The sequence below is a fragment of the Eleutherodactylus coqui genome, chromosome 1, assembly GCF_035609145.1.
Source record: "Eleutherodactylus coqui strain aEleCoq1 chromosome 1, aEleCoq1.hap1, whole genome shotgun sequence".
NCBI classification, from domain to species: Eukaryota; Metazoa; Chordata; class Amphibia; order Anura; family Eleutherodactylidae; genus Eleutherodactylus; species Eleutherodactylus coqui.
In genome coordinates this window covers 170,559,727-170,577,207 of record NC_089837.1, presented here as the reverse complement: position 1 = coordinate 170,577,207, position 17,481 = coordinate 170,559,727, and the positions used below count along the sequence as shown (strand labels likewise).

General features: G+C 45.5%; 1 long non-coding RNA gene across 1 annotated transcript; it reads left to right on the top strand.

Moving 5' to 3' along the window:
* Positions 1 to 9,293: 9,293 nt before the first annotated feature.
* Positions 9,294 to 13,332, top strand: LOC136611094 (uncharacterized). The gene is made up of 3 exons (XR_010790218.1): positions 9,294 to 9,431; positions 10,857 to 10,947; positions 13,150 to 13,332. It is a non-coding gene; the product is annotated as an uncharacterized lncRNA (long non-coding RNA).
* Positions 13,333 to 17,481: the final 4,149 nt, after the last annotated feature.

The window sequence follows — 17,481 nt, the reverse complement described above, 5'->3', positions numbered from 1 at the left end:
GGTGGTTAGGCAGGGAGAGTGTTAGTAGTGAGTGTAGGCTTCAAGAACCCCAACGGTCCTTTCTAGGGCCACATCCATCCGTGTGCAGTACTGTCCAGGCTGCTGTTAGCAGTGTTGCATTTTTTTTTTTTTTCTCAAAACCGGCTGTGCAGACCATTGCACCCGGCATTAATACTACAGGGATAGAATTGTGTAGGCAGGGCCAGAAGACATACATTATTCATTGAATAGACGCAGTGTGGCTTGTCCTTTGAAAAACAAGGGAAAAAATTCTATTTCGCCTGCCTCTGACAGTCCTCAGGGCTCTGGGTACGTGTGTGCTGCGTGCAGAACGTTAAAAAAAATTAGAAGCAGCCAGCTACGTTTTACTGCAGGCTTGCGCCAATTTTTTTCCTGCATGGGAAATCCCTGATCTGCTGGAGCGAATAACTTTGCATCACTGCATTTCTCTGACACATTTGCAGGGCCACAACACAGTTATTAAACTTAGTAGTATTCATTGAATACACGCAGTGTGGTTTGTCCTTTTGAAAAACAAGGGAAAAAATTCTATTTCGCCTGCCTCTGACAGTCCTCAGGGCTCTGGGTACGTGTGTGCTGCGTGCAGAACGTTAAAAAAAATCAGACGCAGCCAGCTACGTTTTACTGCAGGCTTGCGCCAATTTTTTTCCTGCATGGGAAATCCCTGATCTGCTGCAGCGAATAACTTTGCATCACTGCAGTTCTCTGACACATTTGCAGGGCCACAACACAGTTATTAAACTTAGTAGTATTCATTGAATACACGCAGTGTGGCTTGTCCTTTTGAAAAACAAGGGAAAAAATTCTATTTTGGCTGCAGGCTTGCGCCAATTTTTTTCCTGCATGGGAAATCCCTGATCTGCTGTAGCAAATAACTTTGCATCACTGCAGTTCTCTGACACATTTGCAGGGCCACAACACAGTTATTAAACTTAGTAGTATTCATTGAATACACGCAGTGTGGCTTGTCCTTTTGAAAAACAAGGGAAAAAATTCTATTTCGCCTGCCTCTGACAGTCCTCAGGGCTCTGGGTACGTGTGTGCTGCGTGCAGAACGTTAAAAAAAATCAGACGCAGCCAGCTACGTTTTACTGCAGGCTTGCGCCAATTTTTTTCCTGCATGGGAAATCCCTGATCTGCTGTAGCGAATAACTTTGCATCACTGCAGTTCTCTGACACATTTGCAGGGCCACAACACAGTTATTAAACTTAGTAGTATACATTGAATACATGCAGTGTGGCTTGTCCTTTTGAAAAACAAGGGAAAAAATTCTATTTTCGCTGCAGGCTTGCGCCAATTTTTTTCCTGCATGGGAAATCCCTGATCTGCTGTAGCGAATAACTTTGCATCACTGCAGTTCTCTGACACATTTGCAGGGCCACAACACAGTTATTAAACTTAGTAGTATTCATTGAATACACGCAGTGTGGCTTGTCCTTTTGAAAAACAAGGGAAAAAATTCTATTTTGGCTGCAGGCTTGCGCCAATTTTTTTCCTGCATGGGAAATCCCTGATCTGCTGTAGCAAATAACTTTGCATCACTGCAGTTCTCTGACACATTTGCAGGGCCACAACACAGTTATTAAACTTAGTAGTATTCATTGAATACACGCAGTGTGGCTTGTCCTTTTGAAAAACAAGGGAAAAAATTCTATTTCGCCTGCCTCTGACAGTCCTCAGGGCTCTGGGTACGTGTGTGCTGCGTGCAGAACGTTAAAAAAAATCAGACGCAGCCAGCTACGTTTTACTGCAGGCTTGCGCCAATTTTTTTCCTGCATGGGAAATCCCTGATCTGCTGTAGCGAATAACTTTGCATCACTACAGTTCTCTGACACATTTGCAGGGCCACAACACAGTTATTAAACTTAGTAGTATTCATTGAATACACGCAGTGTGGCTTGTCCTTTTGAAAAACAAGGGAAAAAATTCTATTTTGGCTGCAGGCTTGCGCCAATTTTTTTCCTGCAGGGGAAATCCCTGATCTGCTGTAGCAAATAACTTTGCATCACTGCAGTTCTCTGACACATTTGCAGGGCCACAACACAGTTATTAAACTTAGTAGTATTCATTGAATACACGCAGTGTGGCTTGTCCTTTTGAAAAACAAGGGAAAAAATTCTATTTCGCCTGCCTCTGACAGTCCTCAGGGCTCTGGGTACGTGTGTGCTGCGTGCAGAACGTTAAAAAAAATCAGACGCAGCCAGCTACGTTTTACTGCAGGCTTGCGCCACTTTCTTTCCTGCCTGGGAAATCAAATCACTGGTAATACACCATGCTGAGGGGTAGGGGTAGGCCTATAGGACGTGGACGCGGGGGAGGACGCGGAGGCCCAAGTCAGGCTGTGGGCACAGGCCGAGCCAGTGCGGTGTCCAGGGGTAGAGGCAGGGCCAGACCGAATAATCCACCAACTGTTTCCCAAAGCGCCCCCTCGCGCCATGCCACCCTGCACAGGTCAAGGTGCTCTACGGTGTGGCAGTTTTTCACAGAGACGCCTGACGACCGACGAACAGTGGTGTTCAACCTTTGTCGCGCCAAGATCAGCTGGGGAGGCACCACCAACAGCATGCGCAGGCATATGATGGCCAAGCACCCCACAAGGTGGGACGATGCCCGTTCACCGCCTCCGGTTTGCACCACTGCCTCTCCCCCTGTGCCCCAACCTGCTACTGAGATCCAACCCCCCTCTGAGGACACAGGCACTACCGTCTCCTGGCCTGCACCCACACCCTCACCTCCGCTGTCCTCGGCCCCATCCAGCAATGTCTCTCAGCGTAGCGTCCAGACGTCGCTAGTGCCACAGTTTAAACGCGCAAGCGCAAGTACGCCGCCACGCACCCGCACGCTCAAGCGTTAAACGTGCACATTGCAAAATTGATCAGCCTAGAGATGCTGCCGTATAGGCTTGTGGAAACGGAGGCTTTCAAAAGCATGATGGCGGCGGCTGCCCCACGCTACTCGGTTCCCAGTCGCCACTACTTTTCCCGATGTGCCGTCCCAGGCCTGCACGACCACATCTCCCGCAACATTGTACGCGCCCTCACCAACGCGGTTACTGCCAAGGTCAACGTAACAACAGACACGTGGACAAGCACAGGCGGGCAGGGCCACTATATCTCCCTGACGGCACATTGGGTGAATTTAGTGGAGGCTGGGACAGAGTCAGAGCCTGGGACCGCTCACGTCCTACCCACCCCAAGAATTGCGGGCCACAGCTCGGTGGTGGTATCTGCGGCGGTGTATGCTTCCTCCACTAAAGCACCTTCCTCCTCCTCCTCCTCCAACGCAACCTCTGTCTCGCAATCAAGATGTGTCAGCAGCACGTCGCCAGCAGTCGGTGTCACGCGGCGTGGCAGCACAGCGGTGGGCAAGCGTCAGCAGGCCGTGCTGAAACTACTCAGCTTAGGAGAGAAGAGGCACACGGCCCACGAACTGCTGCAGGGTCTGACAGAGCAGACCGACGGCTGGCTTGCGCCGCTGAGCCTCCAACCGGGCATGGTCGTGTGTGACAACGGCCGTAAGCTGGTGGCGGCTCTGCAGCTCGGCAGCCTCACGCACGTGCCATGCCTGGCCCATGTCTTTAATTTGGTGGTTCAGCGCTTTCTGAAAAGCTACCCCCACTTGTCATACCTGCTCGGAAAGGTGCGCCAGCTCTGCGCACATTTCCGCAAATCCCACACGCACGCTGCCACCCTGCGGACACTGCAACATAGGTTTAATCTGCCAGTGCACCGACTGCTGTGCGACGTGCCCACACAGTGGAACTCTACGCTCCACATGTTGGCCAGACTCTATGAGCAGCGTAGAGCTATAGTGGAATACCAACTCCAACTTGCGCGGCGCAGTGGGAGTCAGCCTCCTCAATTATTTACAGAAGAGTGGCCCTGGTTGGCAGCCATCTGCCAGGTCCTTGGAAAATTTGAGGAGTCTACCCAGGTGGTGAGCGGCGATGCTGCAATCATTAGCGTCACCATTCCTCTGCCATGCATCTTGAGAAGTTCCCTGCAAAGCATAAAGGCAGACGCTTTGCGCTCGGAAACAGAGCCGGGGGAAGACAGTATGCCGCTGGATAGTCAGAGCACCCTCCTGTCTATATCTCAGCGCGGTGAGGAGGAGGAGGAGGAGGAAGAAGATGAGGAGGAGGGGGAAGAGACATCTTGGCCCACTGCTGACGGTACCCATGCTGCTTGCCTGTCATCCTTTCAGCGTGTATGGCCTGAGGAGGAGGAAGAGGAGGAGGAGGAGGATCCTGAAAGTGATCTTCCTAGTGAAGACAGCCATGTGTTGCGTACAGGTACCCTGGCACACATGGCTGACTTCATGTTAGGATGCCTTTCTCGTGACCCTCGCGTTACACGCATTCTGGCCACTACGGATTACTGGGTGTACACACTGCTCGACCCACGGTATAAGGAGAGCCTTTGCACTCTCATTCCCGAAGAGGAAAGGGGTTCGAGAATGATGCTATACCACAGGGCGCTGGTGGACAAACTGATGGTAAACTTCCCATCCGACAGCGCTAGTGGCAGAAGGCGCAGTTCCGAGGGCCAGGTAGCAGGGGAGGCGCAGAGATCATGCAGCATGTACAGCGCAGGCAGGGGAACATTCTCCAAGGCCTTTGCCAGCTTTATGGCTCCCCAGCAAGACTGTGTCACTGCTCCCCAGTCAAGGCTGAGTCTGCGGGAGCACTGTAAAAGGATGGTGAGGGAGTACGTAGCCGATCGCACAACCGTCCTCCGTGACACCTCTGCCACCTACAACTACTGGGTGTCGAAGCTGAACACGTGGCCTGAACTCGCGCTGTATGCCCTGGAGGTGCTTGCTTGTCCTGCGGCTAGCGTCTTGTCAGAGAGTGTGTTTAGTGTGGCTGGGGGAATCATCACGGATAAGCGTACCCACCTGTCAACCGACAGTGCCGACAGGCTTACACTCATCAAGATGAACAAAGCCTGGATTTCCCCAGACTTCTCTTCTGCACCAGCGGACAGCAGCGATACCTAAGCAATACGTATTCTGCACCCGCGGATGGAAGCATCGTTCTCTCTCCCATCCAAAACGGGGACATTTCTGCTTCATCAATCTGTGTATAATATTCCTCCTCCTCCTGCTCCTCCTCCTGAAACCTGACGTAATCAAGCCGAACGGGCAATTTTTCTTAGGGCCACAAGGCTCACTCATATAATTTTTCTAAACAATTTGTATACGTTTCAATGCTCTTAAAAGCGTTGAAACTTTAACTTGAACCAATTTTTCGTTAAACTGGGCTGCCTCCAGGCCTAGTTACCACTTAAGCCACATTAACCAAAGCGATTAATAGGTTTCACCTGCCCTCTTGGTTGGCCATGGCCAATTTTTTGGATGTACATTAGTACTGTTGATACAGCAATTTTTGTGGCCCCTCGCCTACAGTGTAATCATAGCAATTTCTATGTTCTTCGCCTGCACTCATGGTACAGAAAGGTGTGTGGGGTTGGCCTACACTTTAGCTACATAAATGTAACTTGTGCCTTGTCTATACTGCAGCTACTGAAATGGAACTAAGACTGCACTCCCACTATACTGCTGCTTCGGAATTGTTACTGGGGCTTGTCTTGAGTGCTACTATTACTGAAATGGAACGCATACTGTGCTCCCCCTATAATGCTGCTAGTGATATGTTAGTGGGGCCTGTCCTAATGCTACGGCTGAAATGTTACTAATTATGGGCTCTGCCTATACCGCTGCTAATGGTATGTCTCTGGGGTGTGGAAACAGAAGCTTCCCAAAGACATGATGGCGGCGAGGCCATTTCCCACCAACGCTGTTACTGTTAAGGTGCATATAACCACGGACACGTGGAGAGGACACGTAGTGCCTCAAAAACATCCCCCGCCACAGCCCACTTAATTCTGGCCACATTCCGAAAACCAACAAAATAAAACCGCGCTACTAGGTCCGCAGTCACCAACACATTACCACCAACGCGGTTACTGTTAAGGTACATATTACCAGTCTGACTGGGGCATGCAGTGTGGGCCGAAGCCCACCTGCATTAAGCACGACATTACTACCTCAGCTGTGTTGGGCAATGCAATGGGATATTTCTATGTACCGCCGGTGGCTTCCTGGCACCCACCCATGCTGTGGGTCCACAGGGAATTATAAATGCATCTGTTTCCACTTGTAAAGAACCACAGTCAGACTGGGGCATGCAGTGTGGGCCGAAGCCCACCTGCATTAAGCACGACATTACTACCTCAGCTGTGTTGGGCAATGCAATGGGATATTTTTGTGTATCGCCGGTGGGTTCCAGGGAGCCACCCATGCTGTCGGTCGACAGGGACTTCACAATAGGGAGTTGTACCTGCCTGTGTCTATGAATTAAAAAGCCCGGTCTGACTGGGGCATGCAGAGACACCTTGACAGAATGAATAGTGTGTGGCACATAGGTTCCCCATTGCTATGCCCATGTGTGCAGCTCCTGATGGCGGTGGCACAGGATTATATTCCTCATTGCTTCTGTACAGCATTGTGGGCTATCGCCCCGCCCCTTTTAAAGAGGGTCGCTGCCTAGCCGTGCCAACCCTCTGCAGTGTGTGCCTGCGGTTCCTCGTCATGGCAGACGCACTTCTAAATAGACATGAGGGTGGTGTGGCATGAGGGCAGCTGAAGGCTGCGCAGGGACACTTTGGTGTGCGCTGTGGGGGGGAAGGGGGGCGGTTGGGCAGCATGTAACCCAGGAGAAGTGGCAGTGGAGTGTCATGCAGGCAGTGATTGTGCTTTGTTGGAGGTAGTGTGGTGCTTAGCAAAGGTATGCCATGCTAATGAGGGCTTTTCAGAAGTAAAAGTTGTTGGGAGGGGGGGGCCCACTCTTGCCGGTATTGTGGCTTAATAGTGGGACCTGTGAACTTGAGATGCAGCCCAACATGTAGCCCCTCGCCTGCCCTATCCGTTGCTGTAAGAAGAAAAAAAAAAAAAAAAAAAAAAAAAGGAACAGCAGCACTCCAAGAGTTCAGCCACACCGCTGGTGCAAGGTACAATGCAATAGCCCAGTTAGGGTCCCGACTCCCTGGGTCCACTGTTGAACAGCAATATAGAGAGGAGGAACCAGGCAGCATTCAATGAAGTCTTCTTTATTAAATATCCATGAAGAAGCAAGCAGCAGCCACGTATCGACCCTGTGCTTGGGTCTTTATCAAGCTAATGCTCCATTACACCAAACCCACAATAAGTAGTATCCTCCTACCAATCACAAGACATAAAGTAGATGACAGGACAAGTAACACCTGTGTGCTCACACACTTACCCGCCCAGTCCACTGGTCAGTGTCCGGGATAGCATGGCGGCATATAGCAGTAGCAATTAATGACAGCAGCTCCTCCTACACATAGCTGTACGCTCAGATACGTCCCTTGTGATGTCAGTACGTCTCAGTGTATCTCCGTTACCAGGGGAACTAGCTCCCCTCCTCCACTGCACTCTCCGGTGTATCCTTTGTGACGTCAGCACGTCTAGACTTCTCTTACAATACACACCCAGAGGTCATGTGCTGCATCCCACACTGCTAGGGAGATTAACCCTTCGGTAGAAGGCAGCTGACTAGTGCTGTAATGAATAGATCGTACAGGGAACGATCAACCCTCCACAGCAAATGCATCAAACCCAGAGCACCAATCCCTCTCTGTATATATTATCTTACACTTATATATTTACCAGAAGGGGTTTGATTTCATGAAGGTATTCCAAAGCTAAATCCATACCTATTATGTATGGCAATAGAAACCAGTGATAACCATATCTATTTAGTCCTAATAATGCATATTAGTGTAGTAATAATTAAGCAAATGTCTATAGCCATATCATGCACAATAAAACATTTTTTATTCACTGGATCATATATGGAGCACAGCAATGTGACAACATGGTTTTCTTTAGATGTAACAGGCCACACTTGAATCATCAGGGGCCCCCTATGGACGATGAATCAGAACAGAAGATCACCCATAGTGACAATGCCGCCATACACAATCCCGCACCATAACCAGTGGACCTACGAGAAAGAACAAATAATTTTAAAATCAGATATGGAAATATAAAATCATAACTAAATAAGATATGCAAATATCTGATGAGAATAAAAACAATTATTTACAAATAATAAAGTGCACACAATTCACATACATCTATACATGAAAAATCAAGAAAAACAGATGCAAGCAAACAGAACTATTCCACATGTGTAATTAATCCACATAGGGCAATGGATTGTATTCCAAATTGAGGCCAGAGGGATAGAGGGTGTCCAGCTCAAATATCCATCTGGCCTCCAGAAGCCTAAGTTTCCTCTCTCTGTTCCCACCACGCAACCCCGCGGGTACCGCATCGATAATTTGAAATTTGAATTGGCTCACATTATGACGTCGTTCCTTAAAATGTTTTGCCACTGGGACATCCGTCTTGCCCGTACGTATTGTACTTTTGTGGCTTGACATGCGATTACACATGTGGAATAGTTCTGTTTGCTTGCATCTGTTTTTCTTGATTTTTCATGTATAGATGTATGTGAATTGTGTGCACTTTATTATTTGTAAATAATTGTTTTTATTCTCATCAGATATTTGCATATCTTATTTAGTTATGATTTTATATTTCCATATCTGATTTTAAAATTATTTGTTCTTTCTCGTAGGTCCACTGGTTATGGTGCGGGATTGTGTATGGCGGCATTGTCACTATGGGTGATCTTCTGTTCTGATTCATCGTCCATAGGGGGCCCCTGATGATTCAAGTGTGGCCTGTTACATCTAAAGAAAACCATGTTGTCACATTGCTGTGCTCCATATATGATCCAGTGAATAAAAAATGTTTTATTGTGCATGATATGGCTATAGACATTTGCTTAATTATTACTACACTAATATGCATTATTAGGACTAAATAGATATGGTTATCACTGGTTTCTATTGCCATACATAATAGGTATGGATTTAGCTTTGGAATACCTTCATGAAATCAAACCCCTTCTGGTAAATATATAAGTGTAAGATAATATATACAGAGAGGGATTGGTGCTCTGGGTTTGATGCATTTGCTGTGGAGGGTTGATCGTTCCCTGTACGATCTATTCATTACAGCACTAGTCAGCTGCCTTCTACCGAAGGGTTAATCTCCCTAGCAGTGTGGGATGCAGCACATGACCTCTGGGTGTGTATTGTAAGAGAAGTCTAGACGTGCTGACGTCACAAAGGATACACCGGAGAGTGCAGTGGAGGAGGGGAGCTAGTTCCCCTGGTAACGGAGATACACTGAGACGTACTGACATCACAAGGGACGTATCTGAGCGTACAGCTATGTGTAGGAGGAGCTGCTGTCATTAATTGCTACTGCTATATGCCGCCATGCTATCCCGGACACTGACCAGTGGACTGGGCGGGTAAGTGTGTGAGCACACAGGTGTTACTTGTCCTGTCATCTACTTTATGTCTTGTGATTGGTAGGAGGATACTACTTATTGTGGGTTTGGTGTAATGGAGCATTAGCTTGATAAAGACCCAAGCACAGGGTCGATACGTGGCTGCTGCTTGCTTCTTCATGGATATTTAATAAAGAAGACTTCATTGAATGCTGCCTGGTTCCTCCTCTCTATATTGCTGTTCAACAGTGGACCCAGGGAGTCGGGACCCTAACTGGGCTATTGCATTGTACCTTGCACCAGCGGTGTGGCTGAACTCTTGGAGTGCTGCTGTTCCTTTTTTTTCTTCTTGTGGATTATGGACTCCCTACAGCGTGCACCCATACCTAAAGGTACGAATATGACTAATTTTCCAACAAGCGGATCTGGATCAAGTGACATGTTTATTTATACTGAAGCAGATGCAAACAGAATTATTTCCGGTACGGAACCTGATGGTGCGTTTCTGAGTGGTCGGAATTTGATTGAACTACAGCGGAAGTGGGAGAATCTAAGTAGACGCCAAATTTCCTATCGACTCCATCTAGTTACGCTACGTGAATACTATACCGCGGGACGTATTCCACGTGGGTTGCGGTCTCACATCAGACCGATATTTATGATGGACGATGAGGATTTCTGCCTTAAATTCGTACAAATCACGAACAAATATGCGTTCGACCTCATTCTTTTGAATATGGAATATTTTCAAAAAGAGCTAAGATCATGTCAAGAGCAAGTTGCTGCCTGTGAGACAGATCTAATGACCTCTATGAATTCGGAAGACTGGACAGAATTTAAATCTAAAATGGACTCTAATCTTAAGAAGTTCCAGGAGGAAACCGAGACCATGAAGCGGTCAAAATGGTTTCGAGATAGTGAAGATTATCGTGTTGGTCAAATATTTAACTGGCAAGTACCAAAGGGCGCCAGAACTAAACGTCAAATACAATACCATAGAGGGGCTCAACGTAACCCACAACGCCAAAGGCGTACCAGAGGCGTATTTGGATTTACCTCAGCGAGCTCTGACTCCTATGATGAGGCCCCTGGAACGTCAGCATCAGGTAGAGCGCCTTTTTTAGAACCGCGCCACCCTCCGAGAACCAGAAATCGACAACAGCGCAAAAGTGGAACTGCAGGAGGGGCGGGCGGAAACACCGGAGAGGATCCAAGTCTGCAATCAGGCATATCAACAAGAGCGTCTCAACGACGGAGAGCGCAATAGCTGAGGAATCCCTGGTTGTGAACATTTCGCATAGGCCCCTGACCACAGTTGAAACACAAGTCTTGGCAAAAGGACTATCCTTCTGCGCAATTCCACGAACCGATTGGTTCAAGGTCGACCTCGACTTACGTAGGCTGTTTAGGTCATTGAAATTAAAGGTCCATTTTTCTACCCCTCAGGATCAAGTGTTGAATGGACCACCAATTGCTGTAGCAGACTTTACCGCGGAACCTTTGGGCTTACGTAGTCGCAGTACGTTCCAGCCGCCAGGTAATTTCCATGGTATTGAGACCTTTGCTCATATTGTATCTAATGAAATATATCACCTGAAGCGGCAGGAGTTTAAATGTCCTGTTAAATACAACTTAACAAAACAGGAGTCTGAGGCTGTCAGAATGTTAGGGGGCGATGCGTCCATCACCATCAGGCCGGCTGATAAAGGCGGTGCCGTGGTGGTGATGGACGCGTCATATTATCATGAAGAACTACTGACACAACTTTCAGATAGGGAAACATATGAGCTGCTGACTACGAATCCTACTCTTGAATACCAAAGGGAGTTGTCCCTCCTTTTAGAGGATGCGTATTTGTCAGGGATTATAGATCTTAAGTTGAAGAAGTTTCTCTATATACAGTTCCCTGTTGTACCAATCATATACTCGTTGCCAAAGATACATAAGAATCTGGAGTCTCCGCCTGGCCGCCCTATCGTGTCGGGGAGGGGCGCACTAATGAATAACGTTTCGATATTTCTTGATAAAGTACTTAGAGAATTCGTTACCTCAACAGCCTCATATGTGCGAGATACCTCGGATTTTCTTTTAAAAATCAAGGATATCGAGGTATCAGATGAATCTATTTTGGGTTCGTTCGACGTTACGTCGCTTTATACGAACATAGCACATGATAGAGGTTTGGAGGCAGTGAATCACCATCTCTCACGTTCGAGTTTTAGCAATAGGAAAATTTTGTTCCTACTGTCATTATTGGAAATGGTCTTAGAGAGGAATTTTTTTCTCTATGGTGAATCATACTACAGACAATGCCGCGGGACCGCGATGGGCACGAATGTGGCCCCGACGTACGCCAATCTGTTTATGGCGTACGTTGAGGAGATCCACATTCGTGCCCTACACTTCTGGGATAAAGTAAAAACATGGGTGCGTTATATAGATGACGTATTTGTCATCTGGGAAGGAGCCCAAGAAGAATTGACCCAATTCCATGAAGCACTTGACAATATGATCCCAGGCCTGAAATTTACGTTGACGTGTTCTACAGAGTCTGTTCAATTTTTGGATGTCCTCGTTCAAAAACATGAAGGACATTTATGTTCAGACCTTTTCACAAAAAGGACAGATAGAAACAACCTACTGCTATACGATAGCTGCCATCCGGCAAGAATGAAGGACTCGCTACCGTGGAGTCAACTGCTTAGGGTCCGACGCATTGTGAACAATGAACATCTTGATGAAAGGTTGGAACAAATGTGTCGTAAATTTAGGATGCGCGGATACCCTGAGCGGTTGACCACGGATTTATGTGAGAAGGTGATGCAGATTGAACGAGATTCACTCTTGCGCCCCAAGACTAAGATTGCTGAGAATTCCCGTGTACCATTCGTATCATCATTTGGCCCTATGAGTGGCCGCATCGGCCACATTATTAAACGACATTGGCCTTTACTGGCGGAATGTTACAGTGGAATTTCTGAGTTTAGATCTCCGCCGATTTTGGCGTATCGTCGCAGTGCCAACCTTAGGGATAAATTGGTGCGCACGACACGGGTACCTGAAACAAGAACGAACCAATTGACATTAGCCCCTCTAAAGACAGGTAATTTCCCCTGTATGAACTGCGCCAGTTGTGGCAACATGGTGCGTGGCAACTCGTTCACGCACCCCCGAACGGGTAAGAGGTATGGCATTAAGGGGCGCTATTTTTGTAATACCTCTTTCGTAGTATATGTTGTGATCTGCCCCTGCGGGTTGCTATACGTCGGGGAAACTACCTTAGAATGTAGAAATCGCATGTCAAGCCACAAAAGTACAATACGTACGGGCAAGACGGATGTCCCAGTGGCAAAACATTTTAAGGAACGACGTCATAATGTGAGCCAATTCAAATTTCAAATTATCGATGCGGTACCCGCGGGGTTGCGTGGTGGGAACAGAGAGAGGAAACTTAGGCTTCTGGAGGCCAGATGGATATTTGAGCTGGACACCCTCTATCCCTCTGGCCTCAATTTGGAATACAATCCATTGCCCTATGTGGATTAATTACACATGTGGAATAGTTCTGTTTGCTTGCATCTGTTTTTCTTGATTTTTCATGTATAGATGTATGTGAATTGTGTGCACTTTATTATTTGTAAATAATTGTTTTTATTCTCATCAGATATTTGCATATCTTATTTAGTTATGATTTTATATTTCCATATCTGATTTTAAAATTATTTGTTCTTTCTCGTAGGTCCACTGGTTATGGTGCGGGATTGTGTATGGCGGCATTGTCACTATGGGTGATCTTCTGTTCTGATTCATCGTCCATAGGGGGCCCCTGATGATTCAAGTGTGGCCTGTTACATCTAAAGAAAACCATGTTGTCACATTGCTGTGCTCCATATATGATCCAGTGAATAAAAAATGTTTTATTGTGCATGATATGGCTATAGACATTTGCTTAATTATTACTACACTAATATGCATTATTAGGACTAAATAGATATGGTTATCACTGGTTTCTATTGCCATACATAATAGGTATGGATTTAGCTTTGGAATACCTTCATGAAATCAAACCCCTTCTGGTAAATATATAAGTGTAAGATAATATATACAGAGAGGGATTGGTGCTCTGGGTTTGATGCATTTGCTGTGGAGGGTTGATCGTTCCCTGTACGATCTATTCATTACAGCACTAGTCAGCTGCCTTCTACCGAAGGGTTAATCTCCCTAGCAGTGTGGGATGCAGCACATGACCTCTGGGTGTGTATTGTAAGAGAAGTCTAGACGTGCTGACGTCACAAAGGATACACCGGAGAGTGCAGTGGAGGAGGGGAGCTAGTTCCCCTGGTAACGGAGATACACTGAGACGTACTGACATCACAAGGGACGTATCTGAGCGTACAGCTATGTGTAGGAGGAGCTGCTGTCATTAATTGCTACTGCTATATGCCGCCATGCTATCCCGGACACTGACCAGTGGACTGGGCGGGTAAGTGTGTGAGCACACAGGTGTTACTTGTCCTGTCATCTACTTTATGTCTTGTGATTGGTAGGAGGATACTACTTATTGTGGGTTTGGTGTAATGGAGCATTAGCTTGATAAAGACCCAAGCACAGGGTCGATACGTGGCTGCTGCTTGCTTCTTCATGGATATTTAATAAAGAAGACTTCATTGAATGCTGCCTGGTTCCTCCTCTCTATATTGCTATCCGTTGCTGTGTCGTTCCCATCACTTTCTTGAATTGCCCAGATTTTCACATAAGGAAACCTTAGCGAGCATCGGCGAAATACAAAAATGCTCGGGTCGCCCATTGACTTCAATGGGGTTCGTTACTCGAAACGAACCCTCGAGCATCGCGAAAAGTTCGTCCCGAGTAACGAGCACCCGAGCATTTTGGTGCTCGCTCATCTCTAGTTATGATGCCAGCAGGTATAGTGTTTTGTTGGGCAATTTGGGATACTAACAGCATGGAAGTGAGTCTCCTGCAGCAGGGCAATCATTACTTTGTTTTCGTGGAGGTGTTTTAGAATCTGAACTCTCTTCGCTCGTTTGTTTATGCCCTAGTGTTATACGAGCAAAAGTTTAGGATTAGAGATGAGCGAGTGTACTCGCTAATGCAAACTACTCTAGCGAGTAGTGCCTTATGCGAGTACCTGCCCGCTCATCTCAAAAGATTCGGGTGCCGATGGGAGAGAGCGGTGAGTTGCGGGAGTGAGCAGGTACTCACATAAGGCACTACTTGCTCGAGTAGTTTGCCTTAGCGAGTACGCTCGCTCATCTCTATTTAGGATATTTATGTTATCCATCCGGTGCGCTGGACTCCTACTGCTGTTCCCATGAAGGGTATTGAAACCAATAAGGGCTTTGATTTTTTTACCAGGCAAAACGTTTTTGAAGGGGAAGGGGTTAGTCATGTGACATGTCAAAATATGAGAGGTTATGAGAAGAGACAAGTTAAGGAAACTCTAGGTTCCTACCCAACGAGGGAAATAGCACAGATAAATCACATAAACATGTCAACTTTGTTATTCTGGCTAGATACGTAAAAATAGGCTAGCTTAGCTGACTAGGTTTGGTAATTGGGACCCAGATGGAAAAGAAGGAAGATGTCTTCAGGCAAGTGCGTCGGAGGTCTGCGACAATCTCTCTGACGTTTTGGGGAGTTAAAATTTCACCTCCCCTTATGGTTCCAATCCAATGGATAACAGCGATCATTTAATGAAAAATAAAGTTTAAGTTTCACCTCCCCTCAAGGATCATATCCATAAGGTGAGATAAAATTATGTGGACCTTACCCCAGCTTCTGCGCATGTGCCGTGGCCAAGATGGCGGATGCATGCGCAAAAGCCGCAGATTTCCAGGGTAATTTAAAATCTCCCTGCTTCTGACTACCAAACATAGCCGAGAGCCAGGAGATTTCACGGAGGGTGGGGGGTCCCTGGTTGGATAATGATGATCACGTAAAAGTAAAAAAAGTTTGAATTTCACTTCCCATTACGTATCTGAACCGTGAGGGGAGGTAAAATTACATACCTAAGGCCTCCAGCGATGTCCCCTGATGGGCTATTTATCCGCGGACTTTTCCCCAACTTTGGCGCATGTGCCCATCGGCAAAATGGCAGACATAAATGCAGAAGCAGGGAAGGTCACGGGAAATTTAAAATCTCCTTGCTCCTGGCTACTAAAGGTAGCCAAGAACCAGGTGTAGTGACTGAGGGCCACAGTGAGCGGTTGCCGGTCATGTTATCCAATGGATAATGGCGATCCAATAAAAGTTAAAAAAACAGTTGACGTTTAATGCTCCTTTAAGTTTGGGCCCCATTGTGCATACAGACAGAAGATTAGGCCTACAATGGGTATGTTTCTAAACACAGGACAAACAGGTGGATACATTTTGGAGTGAAAGTTTTAAATCGTATGTTTGCTGTACAAAAAAACCTGTTTTTAAAATGACACAATTGCCAAAAAAATGAAATTTGTCATTTTTTCCTTCTACTTTGCTTAGATTCATTCAAAAACTGTGGGGTCAAAATACGCAGTACATGCCTAGTTGAATTTGTTAAGGGGTCTAGTTTTCAAAATGGGGTTATATGTGGGGGTTTTCCATCTTTTTGGCAGCTCAAGGGCTCTACAAGTGGGCAATGGGGCTCAAATCACCTTGAAGCAAAATGTCTGTTCTGAAAGCCACTGGCTGCTCCTTTCATTTTGGGCCCCATTGTGCATAGAGACATAATATTAGGGCCACAGCGGGTATGTCTCTGAACATAAGACAAATAGGGGTATCCATTTTGGGGTGAAAGTCTTCATTCATATGTGTGCTATACAAAAAAAAAACTCTTTTTAAAATGACATAATTGCCAAATAAAATTAAGGGGTGTAGTCTTTAAAATGGGGTCATTTGTGGGGGTCTCTGTCATTCTGACACTTATGAGCCTTTGCAATCTTGGCTTGGTGTAGGAAAACAAAGTATTCCTCAAAATGTTAATAAGTAATGTTAAATTTGTACGTCTCCTAAGTGGTTAAAAAAAACTAAAGTTTTTCAAATGTGCATCCAGAATAAAGTAAACAGATGAAAAAATGTCTTATCAAAGAATTGTACAGCTTGTTTGCACATATTTGATATATTACATTACATTTAGAAATGTAGAAAAATAAACATGTTTTCAAAATTTTTCCAATTTTGGCACTTTTTATAAATATACACAAATTCTATCAGTCTATTTTTACCACCTAAATGAAGTACAACATGTGGTGAGAAAACAATGTCAGAATCACTTGGATATGTAAAACCTTTACTGAGTTATTCTATCTAAAAGTAACACATGTCAGATATTAAAATTTGCCTCCGTCACTAAGGTGCAAACAGGCTTTGTCACTAAGGGGTTAGGTAAGAAGGGCCATTGTTTCTATTTTATATATTAATATTCCAATGTATATTAGATGTTTAGAGGAAAATAAAGCAGATGATATAAAACTAAATAATCTAAAAAATACATTGCTAACATAATGAAAAATGATTCAGTGTACAGAAGAGGTTTCAAAAAATAAAATAACTGTATAAATGAAATGTAAAAGTTCTTGCTTCATCACAACCGTATAGCACAATTATCGCAAACCTGATAAAAGTAAGTTAAATTTGAGAAAGTAATCCAACAGTCTTTGTTTTTGTATTGTGGAGAGAAATATTAAAGCTTTAGGAGAGGAATTTAAAATATCCGTTGAATACAAAATAACTAATGAAAAAAAGAACTACCTACAGGGCTTCTCTCTCTGTATGGGTGATAAAGGTAAAATGTGCGCTGAACAGAAGTCTAATGGGAATAACAGCAGACAGGATGGTGTGGTGAAGCTACAGGCAATTTTTAAACAACATAATTTTTAACTGACCTGACAGGAAGATAGTGAAAAATTCAGGAATGAATAATGTGAATCACATACATATATCTATATATAGAGCTATATAGACAAATTGATCTATAAAGTTCTATATATACATATATATTTTCTACAGCCAAGCACAACTTGCTAAACCACCTGGGGGATCCACAAAAATAAGTAGCAATAGGAAAAAGCCT